We start from the raw sequence: 15,216 nt of genomic DNA, 5'->3' as shown, positions 1-15,216 counted from the left end.
AAGCATGTTGGTACATCCTCATAGCTACAATGAATTGATGTAATTGCTCACAAAAGTCATAGTCTGGGGAATCCAATACTTGCTACCATGTTATATGGCAAGCCAAATAGAAGAACTATCTACACAAAATGTACTTTGCACTGCCCATATGATGACTAATGGAAGTTTTACCATAAGTTGAACTACAGTCTGTCTAATATTATTTTAACTTGCTAGGCCCTCGAATAGTCCAGCACTCAAATATACTCACTACTGTGTTAGTTTAAAGGTCTAGTACATGTAATGTACACAGCAGAAATGGCATTTTGAATTTCGGCAATCTCTAAACATCATCACTGGAGTCGGTATCTGTGTAAATCAGCCCGCATATGTATAATAATGAAAATCACACAAAGACCTAATCATTCTATCATTTTGAATTTTCTTTTGTAGCTAAAGACACTTTTGAGGTACAAACTAGGTTTTAATTGCATATTTCTTATTTTCTGCCTTCTTTTCAGGTCCAAAACCCCAGGCTTGTGGCCCACTGTCTACCACTCAAGACACCTCCACTCCAAACCAGGACCAGGCCTTTAGTGAACACTCCACTCCTGCAAGTCTGGATGTTCAGAAGCAGCCTGGTCCAATTGGTATGTCTGGGCAGACAGCTCCAGTGAATCGCACTCAGCCCACACCTAAACTTCACACACCAGCTGAAACCACATCTCAGCCAATGGATACCTCCACTTCCTGTGCCCTGAGGAACCCAACACCAATGTTGTGCCTCAGTTCTGGCCGCTGTTGAGACATTACCAATACTGTACCAGGACCCATTGGGATGGGGTACAGTGCCTCCATGGCACAGGGTAGTGGGCATAGAATCTTTGAGCCGGGAGAGCGTGGCCATAAAGTTATATGGACCCAGACCACCATCAACCGAGTCCTGCAAGCAATACAACATTCCCAAGAGGTGATGGGCCAGGTCGTGACCGAGCTCAAGGATATCAGGGAGGTGCAGAGTTCATGTTAGAAATACACAATCATAACGACAAAATGAGCTCCTTGACTGGGATCCTCTTGATATCTATCATCACATGCCAGGGCTTTTCCAGTTCCATCTGCCCCGTCTGTGGTTTTTCTACATCTGGACCTAGTACACCAATGTCAGCCACAAGGAGACAGGGAGGCCCTGTCACATTAGGAGCCTTCTCCTCCAAACCCAGTCCCTGCACCTGGGCCCCCGTCCTCCCAGAGGCATGGCAAGACCTCCACCACCACCTCCAAGATATGCAGATTTTAATTTCCTCCAGTGTGTGTCTAATATTTACTCTGTGGACTATTTCAGGGACACATTTACCTTTTTTTTGGACTGTTGTACTTTGTACATTAGACTCCAACCAATTGCGCATCTATTACTATACTTTCATTCACCATGATAGACTCTTTTTTGTTTTTTTCTCTGTTTTATTGTTAGAAACACTTTTCAGTTCCTTTGTGTCATGTGAATAAATTATAACGACACAAAATCCAAGACTGTTGTTGTATGTATTGTGGTATTTCATTTTTCATTCTTCTACTATCATTTTGTCAAATCTATTGAACAATTAATTGTAAAGGAAAATTAGATATGACAAAGAGGTAATGTGTTGCCCATTTCATTTGCACACAACAAATCAAAATCCAAATGTATTGGTGTCATACATTTGTAGATAACAAGTCTTTGACGAAATCAGAGCGTATTTTCACAAAGCATAGATAACCCCAATAGTCTGTGCCATTTAGAATTTGACACTCCACAACCTTGACACCATAGATGGAAGGGCAGTTTTTAAAATTTCAAAATTTATAGGCAAGATATCATTGATTTATGGCATCAGCTGGAACCAGACACCCTGCCCTCTACGTCAATAATACTAATAGTCTTCCCCATGGCAGTTACAAATGTGGCGGCCACTGAACCATTGCAGTACATTGTGGCAGTACCTGGATGCATGTCACAACAACCTTTAGTTGGTGTGCTACAAAATGGTATTGCAAATATGATGAGAAACATCAATAATGTTATACACTTAACACAAACTGAAGATGTAACCAATGTGAAAGGAGCTCACTATGCTATGGCCTGGCATATACATGTGGTCATAGCAACCTACGTACGTATGACCTTGGCTGCAACATCCAACAGAAAACAGGTCTCATACAATCACAAGAACTGTCAGTCAATCACTGTGCTAGTTTTCTCTGTACAAGATCTGTACATCCAAAGTGGATGTCTGTCCCTGGATCAACCCATGTTCCCTTTGTATTTTTCAACAGCAACACATCACTGCAAAGGTAACAACTTTTAAATGTCCAAATGAAAATGACACTGTGAAGGATCCTGATACAGAAAAACAAGGGGAAATGAATGATTTCACCTGAGAAAGTTGACTCAAGTAATAATCTCTGTTAATAAACACAGTAATCATTGTATGTAAACTTTGATCAATAAACATATTGGCCTTGGACTTTTCTGAGCTGACTATTGCCACTACATTAGCATCACAGACAGATATGGTCAGAATATCACAAGTTGTTCTAACAGTGGAGGTTACAATATGTAAAGGTACACTTACACTCAGGTGAAGAAGTGATCAATAACATCTTGAAATAGGTACAATCCTTCTTTAACATTGTCATTTTCATTGGGCATGTCAACATCCTTACCCGGTGGCTCTTCATGATCTCCATCCTGTGCCATGATTAGGTTGCTCCATTGCAGGGCTATGTTGTGCAACATGCAGCAGGCAACCGTGATTTGGCACACCTTATCAGGTGAGTAGAGGAAGGCCCATTGGTCTTGTCCAAGCATTTAAACCTGGCATGCAGGAGCCCAAAAGCAGGCCCTACTGACCCCCTTGTTCTTCCATGGGCCTCACTGAAGTAGGTTTTCCTGGGTGTTGTATTCCTCAGTAGCGCTAACAATCATGGTCTGTCTCCTACATGGAAGCAATATATCAATAGATTAATATCATATCAAACCATTGTACATTCCTAAACTATCATTTACGCAAATGATCCTCAATTCAGATTGTACTTACTTACAAGCCAGGTCCTCTCAGCTCCAAGTTGTGACATTTGAATCATACTGCTGTTCCGTGGTACTGTTGTAAATCCATTTTAGTTTGCTCAGGTATAGGAGCTGAGCTTAGCCTCATCTTGCAGGTCTGTGCCCTTTTACCTGGATACACATGCTCTGTTTTACTATTCCTTTTGATTAATTTTAGCAGTTCTTGCAGTTCTTGCATTTTCTAAGAAATGTTTTTATGATATAATCAGTTGCCATTTCGTGAAAGCATCATTTTCAGTAAGGCACGTGTTGGATTATCATCATGTCCCTTTGCTTCACAGAATATGAACATCAGGCATTTTTGTAATGATATTGATGATCCAGTTTTGCGCACACAATCTACCGCTCAGGCACATGCCCACATCAGGATGTCTGCACAAACAATAACATGGGTTATATAAAACACTCAGTGAGACCAAGGTCATTAAAGGGGGTTACACCCAGATTATTCCATCCATACTGCACATCACCTTGCAGCAGATCTCAGTCTTTGTGTCTATAACCACCTGATTTGGAGACGGGAGGCCAACCTTGCTGTCTAAGGTAACATGATTTTGGGTGCTTCTTATGGACATGGCTTGGGCAGATTATGTTTATTATACCTTGCGCTCTTTAGGGTAGACATAACGCTTTAGGGAGGAATTTGTGTATTCATGTTTTTGCAAAATGTTGGGATTGTTCGTATACACACTGCTTATACTCACAATCCTGATTTTGTCTTTTGTCATTATCCTAAACTTTGCAGCTCATGCATTTTATCGTAGAGTGCAGTCTTTTCAATAAATGTAATGAAAACTGTCCTGCATCTTATTTCTTGCCTGTGTGTGTGTAAGAGACTCATCTCTAATAAGAGAAAAATTTTAAGACTTGTTGCACCATGATTCCCTGAGAGGATTTCAGAGTACATATGCTAAGCTGCCAGAAATCACCTATAATGTTTGTGTTTTGGTGAGGTGCTGCTAGAAAGAAGGGTTGGGCTGAAAGCTGCTAACTGGTGTGGGTGTGACAGTGTTACTTACAACCAGTGGTACTGCCGCCCCAATCCAGCAATCTTGTAGAGATATAAGGGTCCTTACGACAGTACAAAGGAATCATGTGTTGACCCAGGAAAACAGGCACACACATCTGAGATGTACAAATCTGGTAAGCAGACATCTTGTACATTGATGGAACGAAAGTTCTTCTGAGTGTGGTGAATCTGTTCCCTTACACTGCTACAATGTATTGAAAAGATCCTGTGGCCACAAAATGAAGTACTACCATGAGTTTCACTACTGGTGTTATTGCTATTGTATTCCTATTGCGAGGCAGAAGATCAGACTCCAGCTGGTGACACAAATCCAGGACAGTTTACCTATTTACCTAAAACTTCTTAATGATATCCGTTTCCTCCATGGTGGCAAGTTCTGAAAATGGCCTGAAGTCTTGAGACCATTTTCTTCTACACATGCCTGGGTTCAATTGCGTGCATGTATGGAAAGGAAAATATCAGCTGAAATGGTCACACCATACTTTGATAAGCAACAGACATCAGATGTCTTGGTAACATAAGGAACATCATTGTGTCATAAATGTCCACATAATGTGATCATTTTTTTTATGTTTAAAGTCACATTTTTACAAGTCTATTTTTTCTATTTTGTTCAAATAATACATTTGATATGTTTAATTTGCACATTTATTTTTATTTTTTTTATTTTTCAAAATGCCATCAATGGAGGTATTACTTCCCCTGTGGCACTATCAATGTCAAACACAGTCACGGTTCACTTTTTAAAGGTCCATATCTTGCCAAATTCAGTGTAGTTGGTATCTGACATTTTTATATACATTAGCCTCCATTTTGGGTGCCGGTGATGTGCTTACAACTGAAAAATACATAGCTTCATTCCCTAAAATGGTGGGTGGGTGACCTTGCTGTTAGGACATTGGCCACCAGGCGGTTGTTGGCAGAAGCTGACTGCATAGTAGGTGGAACACTCCACGACAGACCCTGCCATAGGCTAACATGTGTGACGGCTGCACACTAAAGCTAATGGCTGTGTCCATCTGTATCACATATTGTGTCCAACGTGTACCTATGTGTGGCATATTGAAAAAAAGCTCACTTGCCTCCTGACACTGCAGCCAACAAGACTGCCTCGTTTATTGCTGCTGTTACCGACCTGTGGGAGCAAGGATGCTGGGCAAAGCAGGAGACTGGTCCCCTGCCTTCTCTCCTAAGGAGCTGGAGCTCCTCCTGAGAAAGGTCCTATCCCTGTACATGAAACACGAAAGGAGAGTACTGGGAGTATTGCTATCCCACACCACCTCCCAAGAGAAATCTATATAACCACTAAGGGTGTGGGGTAGTAGGAGTTGAGGGTGGAGCTAGACCAGTGTTCCCTCAAAAAGCGGTATCAGTTAGGTCGCCTTGAAGTGCGAGATGGAAAAAGCATGAAAGAAGAGTGTCTCAGGAACGAAGAACTGTGTTGTACTGGGGGGGAAAGGGGAGAAGTTCCCTTACGGACTAGGTAGTCTCACACACATAATAGTGTCCTGCTTCATCATTTGACCACCTAGCCCCACCCAAGTAAGATGGTACTACTTGGGCGGACTCAACCACTTGGTTAAAAGAACCAGAGGGAGTGCTGAAATTAAACTGGCTGGATAAATTACAGGGATCCAGATGAGGTGGAGATAAAATTACCATACATCTCACCGATCGCTGCTAGTTAAGTTTTAATGGGGGTGCATGTTGGTAAGATTAAGAACAGGAGAGGAGGCTCACTGGAGAATAATGTCTCTTAGAGTCTAAAAAGGAATACGTATGACCAACATGTTTCTGCCCTCTCAAAGTGCTGGTAGGTCAGGGGCATTCGTCAGGGTCTAGGATCCCGGAGCACTAACAATAAGTGAGGTGCTCAAATTGAATCATAAAGAGCCTACCTGAACATGTGGTTCATGGTGTTATAGGACTGTAATGGCTGATAAATAAACCACAAATTAATAAGGGTGAGAGGTGGCACACCACTGCGCACAACACAGCAAACATAAAGTGAAAATATATGGGAAAAGGTGAAAAAGACACTCACACACACATGCACTAATGACTTACCCCGTGGTAGGGGGCGACTAGCCTCTGGTCTGGGTAGCGCCGGGGGAGGGGTATTCCCTTGTAGTCACACTCTGAGGAGATGAAGAGTTTAAGGGGGGAAAAAAAGAAGAAGACCAAGGAAGAAGGGGGGGAGTAAGGGGGTAGGGAAAAGAGAGACAGGGAAAAGCTACAAATGGGAAAATGAAGAAGAAAAAGAAAAAGAAAAAAGAAAAGAAAAGGAAGGAAGAAGGTCTGGGTAGAGAGAGGGGAGGGGTGGTGGATGAAAAGATATAAGTGAAGTGAAAAAAAAGGGGGGGGTTTGTTGGAACAAAATAAAGGAAGGTGGAGACAAAAGGAAAAAGGGCTGTTGGCCAGAGAGGTTGTCTCTGGGACAGGATCAAGGAAAAATCCAAAAAGCCATGAAGAAACAAACGTACCACTCCAAAGGGATTACCGTGGAGAGTACCTACATGCCGGTGCCAGACTGCTCTGGTATCGAGTGGAGGGCTGGCCCGGTAATCATGGTGATGAGGGAGGGCAGAGCCAATGAGTGCAAGGCAAGCGTCGGCGTGCAATCAAGATCTTGATTAAGAGAACGAGGTTCCGGTGTGGCTGGCACCGAGGGACGCCGTGCGTCCTGAATGGTGAGAAAACCAGCGCTCCGACCGCGTCCTCAGGGGAGGGTGCGGCCGGGTGCCTGAAGGTGGCACGCAATGCTAGGCTGCAGGACTCATGGGAAAGAGAGTCCCGCGGCTCGAGAGGGCTGCATCCAAATGGACGGATGCGTGACAGGTGGTGCGAGGCATAGGCTCCGACCGCATCCTGTGTGGAGGGCGCAGTCGGGTGCCCAGTTATGACGCGTCGCAGGAGGTGCGGCGTGCAAGGCATGGCCGAGGGACTATGGGAAAGAGAGTCCCGTGGTTAAAACCCAGAACCCCGAACCCAACGCTGAACAAGAAAAGAATACAGGGCTGAGTCCAAAATCTAAGTTCACTCCAACCTCCCACTTAATGCCACCCGAAGTCCTGGCGTTCGAAAAATCAGTAAGCAGGAAAATCGATGATCTACAGAATAAAGAAAGGGAGGTCTTCCATAATATCAGCACCCAAGAACTTACAACCCTCAACAATTTAAGTAATGACCCCTCCATCACTATTAAACCTGCTGACAAAGGCGGGGCAATAGTGATAATGCCTATGGCTATGTACAATGCGGAATGCCTACGCCTATTAGACAACAACCATCACTATAGTAGACTGTCGAAGGATCCCACAGAAGATGTCAAGGAAGAAATCACCTTTCTGGTTGACAAGGGTATTAACAATGGCTGGATTACCAAGCATGAGGCTGCCTTCCTCATTCAATCTGACCCAAAAACACCATACTTCTATATTCTACATAAGATCCACAAGAATAAACATCCACCCCCAGGAAGACCAATAGTTTCCGGGATTGGCTCCATTCTAGAACCAATTGTCTCAATTCTGCGACTGGGTCCTCCAACCATTTGTAAAACAGATTCCCAAGTATCTTAAAGACACCACAGATGTGCTTGCGTTACTAAGCACTCTTGAATTTGACAAGGAAAAGGAACAACTAATGACCCTGGATGTGGAGTCATTGTATACCAATATCCCACAGGAGGCAACTCTAGCAGTGATCAGTGATTTACTGAATAGGAGTGCCTGGAACTGCATTACCCCACCAGAATTTATCCTGGATCTAGCCCATCTGGCCCTTACCAGAAATTTCTTTGAGTTCGACAAGAATTTCTTCTTACAGATCCAGGGTACCTCTATGGGGAGCACTTTCGCACCGAGTCTGGCATGCCTATATGTGGACCATTTCGAAAAAGAAATGGTACTCACAGAAGATAACCCTTATGTCAATAACATCAAGTTATGGAGAAGATATATTGAGGATATCTTGATTATTTGGAAAGGCACAAGGGAAGAAGCAACTACTTTCGTTACATGGTTAAATACCCTAAACACGTTTCTCAGATTCACAGCCACCCTGGGAGACCCGGCAGTCTCCTTTCTTGACCTTTTAATAACTGAAAGGAATGGCTCCCTCATAACAGAGGTGTGCTATAAACCTACCGACCGAAACACCCTCCTTCAGTTCCAGAGTTTCCACCCACGTTCTCTCAGGGAGAACCTCCCAATGGGCCAGTTCCTCCGCCTCCGGCGGAACTGTACGGAAATAATGGACTACAAAAAACATGCACAGCAACTCACGAGCAAACTTCGAGCAAGAGGGTACCCAGATCACCTGCTTAGGAGAGCCGAGAAACATGCCCGCGTTAGTCCTAGGGATACGCTACTCCAACCCACCACCAGAACCAACAAGGGAGACACACTGATCTGTGTGACCACTTTTAACCCAGCATCCAATATGATCAAAAAAATAATAAACGAAGACTGGAAAATCCTTACCTCTGGGGGCCTCCCCTTTCAGGTACCTATGAATGCCTACAGAAAGGCCAAGAGCATCTGGGATATGATCATACATACCCGCCCGCAGGCGATCCACGCTGGGAACAGACAAAAGACCCTGTGGGGTCTCCCTCCCCCCAAAGGACACTTCCCATGTGGTAACTGTAGTGTATGTGCCTTCAACAAAAAAACCTTACAGTAGACTTGGGCCTACAAACACCATGGGAACTAAGACAACTAACAAACTGCAATAGCAAAAATGTTGTCTATATGATCACATGCCCCTGTGGTTTAAAATACATTGGGATGACAACAAGAAGAGTGGGTACACGCATCTGCGAACACAGGAGCACCATTCGCTGCAAAAGTGATGCCACGAGACTCACAGAACACTATGGCCCTCATTCTGACCCTGGCGGTCGGTGATAAAGCGGCGGCCAAGCCGCCAACAGGCCGGCGGTCTAAAATATGCAATTCTGACCCTGGCGGGAACCGCCAACACAGCCCGCCAACTTAACACTCCGCCCGCCACAGCGGTACAAACAAACAGCGCGGCGGTTCCCGCCAACAGCCAGGCGGCAGACAATGTACCGCCCACCCTATTACGACCCACCAATCTGCCACCTTTTCCGGGGCGGGAGCACCGCCGATAAGAACACGGCGGAAACAGACTACGAACGGGAAAACGCTCACCTCTACGCACTCCACGCGAGATTCCGGCAGTATGGAACCAGAGTTGCAGGTCATCCCCGCACTCCTATTCCTGCTCATATACCAGGAGCACGCCCGGCGGCGCGGAAGACATCGGTGAGTACTGCACCTACGACACAGGGGAGGGAAAAGATTAGCGCAACACCCACCCACCCACACCCACTACAACACACACATCAATGCATTCCCACAGATCACTGTCACAACCCACAAACCACCCCCCTCCGAAATAATGCTAAGACCAAAAGAAGAGATCATAAACGGGCAGATATATTGAAATATGTACACCAGTAATCCCAATAAATAAATAAACTATGTACAAAATATATACAGCTACTAAATGTAGTCCAACCACTGTCCGTGGATCACAGGGGTCCTGTGCAAAGGGGCAAGGCCCAGTCCCACGACAAGAACTCCACGGAGAGAACACTGCAGGGGCATCAGAAAGAAAATAGGACAGGCACCTCAGGGGGAAGGGAAGGGGGGGCACCTCAGCCACTTGAGTACACGACGCCAGATCCACGAGGGGACTCCATGACCACTGGGCCATCCTGGGGAGAGCAAAGCCACAGTCCAAACAGTCCATACAGTGGGTGGCCTGCCCACTGGGCCATCCTGGGGAGAGCAAAGCCACAGTCCATACAGTCCGTACAGTGGGTGGCCTGCCCACTGGGCCATCCTGGGGAGAGCAAAGCCACAGTCCAAACAGTCCGTACAGTGGGTGGCCTGCCCACTGGGCCATCCTGGGGAGAGCAAAGCCACAGTCCATACAGTCCATACAGTGGGTGGCCTGCCCACTGGGCCATCCTGGGGAGAGCAAAGCCACAGTCCATACAGTCCATACAGTGGGTGGCCTGCCCACTGGGCCATCCTGGGGAGAGCAAAGCCACAGTCCAAACAGTCCATACAGTGGGTGGCCTGCCCACTGGGCCATCCTGGGGAGAGCAAAGCCACAGTCCAAACAGTCCATACAGTGGGTGGCCTGCCCACTGGGCCATCCTGGGGAGAGCAAAGCCACAGTCAATACAGTCCATACAGTGGGTGGCCTGCCCACTGGGCCATCCTGGGGAGAGCAAAGCCACAGTCCATACAGTCCATACAGTGGGTGGCCTGCCCACTGGGCCATCCTGGGGAGAGCAAAGCCACAGTCCATACAGTCCATAACAGACCCCACTGCCACTGGAGGAGGCAAGTTGGCCAGAGGACATCCTGCAGCCCTGCCCGAGATAGATCCTGCCCTGCCACGTCTGCCAAAGGGCCAGCGGTTCTTGCCTTGAAGGGCCCAGTTCAGCGGTTCCTGAGACGGCGGGGCCCAGTTCAGCGGTTCTTGAGACGGCGGGGCCCAGCGGAGCGGTGCGTGAGACGGCGGGGCCCAGCGGAGCGGTTCTTGAGACGGCGGGGCCCAGCGGAGCGGTGCTTGAGACGGCGGGGCCCAGTTCAGCGGTCCTTGCCCTGAAGGGCCCAGTTAAGCGGTTCTTGAGACGGCGGGGCCCAGTTCAGCGGTTCTTGAGACGGCGGGGCCCAGCGGAGCGGTGCGTGAGACGGCGGGGCCCAGTTCAGCGGTTCTTGAGACGGCGGGGCCCAGTTCAGCGGTTCTTGAGACGGCGGGGCCCAGTTCAGCGGTCCTTGCCCTGAAGGGCCCAGTTCAGCGGTTCTTGAGACGGCGGGGCCCAGTTCAGCGCTCCTTGCCTTGAAGGGCCCAGTTCAGCGGTTCTTGAGACGGCGGGGCCCAGTTCAGCGCTCCTTGCCTTGAAGGGCCCAGTTCAGCGGTTCTTGAGACGGCGGGCCCAGTTCAGCGCTCCTTGCCTTGAAGGGCCCAGTTCAGCGGTTCTTGAGACGGCGGCCGGTCTATGGCCAACTGCTAATTGCCTGGTGGTGCCCTCCTGGGCAGCGGGGATGGTGCTCCTTCACTGCCCACCTGGGCTGTGGGTGGTGGGGCCCTCCTGGCCAGCTGGGCTGGGTCCTCCCTGGGCAGCGGCTATGGGGGTGGTGGGCTCTCCCGGGGCAGCTGTGCCGGTTCCTCCCGGGGCAGCGGCTATGGGGGTTGTGGGCTCCTCCTGGGCAGCAGGCCTGCTGCCTGACCTCTCCGACTTGCTGCCCTTGCCCTCCTTAGTCGTGGGCCTGTGGCCCTTTCCTCCCTTTGGAGCTGTGGCTGGTGACTGTCTCTGGTTGGTGTCCGGAGGGGATGTAGAAGGCGGGCTCCTGCGACGCCCCTTCCGCCTTCTGCTCCTCTTCCCAGGGGGTGGGCTGGCTGTCCCCTTGCTGCTGGGCGAAGATCCAGACATGCGGGCTGGCGGGCTCCAATACCCCTGCACCCTTGTTAAGGGGGCTGCAGGGCTGGTGGTGGCTGAGGTGCTCTTCTTACCCCGACGAGAAGGAGGGGGGGGCTCAGGGTCAGGAAAGAAGTTAGCAGTGGCGAGGAAGAGTTTCTTGGGACAATGGAGAGTGGTAGGTACAGTGGGAATGGGAGTGGAGGGAGAGGATGTGGTTGTAGGTGAGTCACGTTTGCTGTCTTTGGGTGCAGGTGCAGGAGGGATAGGCTGTCGTGAGGTGGATGGCTGTTGGGTGGGTGGGTGGCTGCGTTTGTGTGGTGTGGAAGAGGGGGTGACAGACACAGTGGGAGAGGACACAGGGGACGTGTAAATGGCAGTGGGGGTGGTGACTGCACGTGTGCGGACTGGAGTGGAGGGTGTGCTGGTGATGGAAACACTGGCTGATGGTGAGGTGAATGGAGGTGTGAGTGTAGACGTCACAGGGAGGGAGGAGGGAGACGAGGAGGTGGGGGTCACAGAGGTGGTAGTGACTGTTGGCATGTCTGCATCGGAATGTTGCGTGTGTGAATGTCTGCGTGATCTGTGGTGCTTATGTTTGGATGAGCTTCTCTTGGGTGTTGAGGTGTGTGCAGGCTGGTCTGATGGTGTGGGTGGGACAGGCAGAGGAACAGGAGACTGGGAGGAGGGAGTTAGTAGAGGCAGGCAGGAGACAGGGACAATGGCTGCCGTCAGTGCTGAGGCCAGAGCCTGGAACGATCGCTGATGGGCAGCCTGACCCGAATGAATGCCCTCCAGGTACGCATTGCTGCGATGAACCTCCCTCTCCACCCCCTGGATGGCATTCAAAAGGGTAGTCTGCCCAACAATGAGCGTTCGGAGGAGGTCAATGACCTCCTCACTGAGGGCAGCGGGGGTAACAGGGGCAGGGCCTGAGGTGCCTGGGGCGAAGGAGATGCCCGGCTTCCTGGCAGAGCGGGCACGGGGCGAACGCTGAGGGGCTGCTGGGAGGGCGGAGATGGTGCGCTGGGTGGCGGCTGTACCTGTAATGGCGGGGGGCACGGATGGTGCCACCCCCGCAAGGGAGCCCCCTTCCGAGGACATGTCCGTGTCGCTGCAGGGTCCAGTCGTCCCCGTCGTGGAGCTCCCCTCGCCCTCCGTCTCACTGGTCCAGTCTGACTCTGTGGCATGGCCCTCCTGGGCCATGTGAGATGCAGCTCCCTCCTGCCCCGATGCCACTTCTCCTCCGCCTGATGATGCTGATGCACACAAGCACAGAAAGACAAACAAAAAGGGGGGGGAGAGAGAAATAAAGGGATATTGAGTACATGGATCTCCGGTACAGTTAGCGGACATGACAGACACAGATGCCCCCTGCACTAAGTTGCGCACTTGGGGTCCGCTACGCATTCCGTGGAACATGCCCTACACGCCTAGAGTTGACAACTGCACCCATGGATGACACGGCCCAGGGATGGCTGTACTGACAAACTACTGAGGGTGGTGGCTGGGGACACAGGGGCTTACGGGGGTGCCCAGCCTACAGATATCGTCCTGGCCTAGGGGGACCCCCAGCCCTCCTCCCCCAACCAGACACCTCCACTGCGCGACAACAGAGTAGATAATGCTTGTACTCACCCCCTTGTGTCTGCTGTGCTGCCCTCACGCGCCCATCCAATTCAGGGTAGGCCACCGCCAGGATCCGGAACATCAGGGGGCTCAGTTGACGGCAGGCACCCCGCCTACGTTGGGAGACCATCCCCAGCAGAGACTCGGCGGTCTTCTTGGTCCCGCGGCGGATGTCCTCCCACCTCTTGCGGCAGTGGGTGCCCCGTCGATGGTGGACCCCCAGGGTCCGGACTTCCTTGGCGATGGCACGCCAAATCCCGATCTTCTCATGGGCGCGGACCTATGTGACACGTACAGGGAGGGAGAAATACCACGTTCAAGTTTGTCAGCATTTTCCTTTCCAGTGGCCCAATGCCCCCCATCCCCGCCAGGCCCCCCGCCATCCCCCCGCCAGGCCCAACATACCCCCCATCCCCGCCAGGCCCCCCGCCAGGACCCCCGCCAGGCCCAACATGCCCCCCATCCCCGCCAGGCCCCCCGCCATGCCCCCCGCCAGGCCCAACATGCCCCCCATCCCCGCCAGGCCCCCCGCCAGGCCCAACATGCCCCCCATCCCCGCCAGGCCCCCCGCCATGCCCCCCGCCAGGCCCAACATGCCCCCCATCCCCGCCAGGCCCCCCGCCATGCCCCCCGCCAGGCCCAACATGCCCCCCATCCCCGCCAGGCCCCCCGCCAGGCCCAACATGCCCCCCATCCCCGCCAGGCCCCCCGCCATGCCCCCCGCCAGGCCCAACATGCCCCCCATCCCCGCCAGGCCCCCCGCCATGCCCCCCGCCAGGCCCAACATGCCCCCCATCCCCGCCAGGCCCCCCGCCAGGCCCCCAAGCCAGCCAGTGGCCCCAAATCCATATTGAATTAAACTCACTTGTTGGTCTGGAGGACCGTAGAGTAGCGCATACTGGGGGAGGACCCCATCCACAAGTTTCTCCAACTCCTCTCCAGTGAAGGCAGGGGCCCTTTCCCCAGGCGCAGCAGCCATTGTCCCTTCCAGACCGAGGTCACAGCAACACTTGCAGCATAGGTCCTCTCCTGTGAAAGTTCAAGTCGCAAGTGGATAAGTAGATAGAAAATGGCGGTGACGTCCGCGGTGGTGCGTACCGCGGCGGTGCGTCCCGCCACCGCCGGCGCCCTTCGCCATTGGCTCCTGAAACCCATAGGCTTCAATGTTAACCAATGCGGCTTTGCGCCGCGGTCTTCGCCCGCCGCCCGCCGCGGTGTGCCACGCCAGCTCATTGACCTCACATCCCATTGTCACACTTCACAGGTCGGGCAGCCGCCATTTCCAGGGCCCACATGGCTCAATTTCAACTGCGTCACACAGGCCTAGGCCTTGCATAGCCACTCAGACACGCCATTCACTGCATAGAGAATCGTATACTGTGCTAGCTGTGAGTACGTACCTGTGGGTTGCTTGACTGTGTGCTCCATGTTGTCCTTCCTAGGCACCGTCCGCTGGGTTGGGCGAGGAGACGGATGAATCCTCCCATGTACCGACCGCTGGTGGACCTGTCGACAATGGAAGAACGCCACATTATCCTGACCTACCGTCTTAACCGTGCCACTATCCATGAACTGTGTGCCCAGCTGGAGCCCGACCTGATGTCCCCCATCCGCCAACCCACAGGGATTCCCCCTCTGGTGCAGGTCATGTCAGTACTCCATTTCTTGGCAAGTGGGTCATTTCAGACAACCGTGGGAATTGCTTCTGGGATGTCTCAGCCCATGTTTTCGAAGGTGTTATCCAGAGTGTTGTCTGCCCTGATGAAATCCGTGAGGAGCTACATCATTTTCCCTGAGGTGGGCGAATTGGCTACAGTGAAGGGTGATTTCTACGCCCTTGGACATATTCCCAACGTAATTGGTGCCATTGATGGGACCCATGTGGCTTTGGTTCCCCCAAGAGACAGGGAGCAGGTGTACAGGAACAGAAAAAATTACCATTCAATGAACATCCAGGTGGTGTGTTTGGCTGACCAGTACATCTCGCATGTAAATGCCAAATTC

The sequence above is a fragment of the Pleurodeles waltl genome, chromosome 5 (assembly GCF_031143425.1).
Source record: "Pleurodeles waltl isolate 20211129_DDA chromosome 5, aPleWal1.hap1.20221129, whole genome shotgun sequence".
Taxonomy (NCBI): domain Eukaryota; kingdom Metazoa; phylum Chordata; class Amphibia; order Caudata; family Salamandridae; genus Pleurodeles; species Pleurodeles waltl.
The sequence above is the reverse complement of the archived record's forward strand: the minus strand, read 5'-3'. Positions refer to the sequence as shown.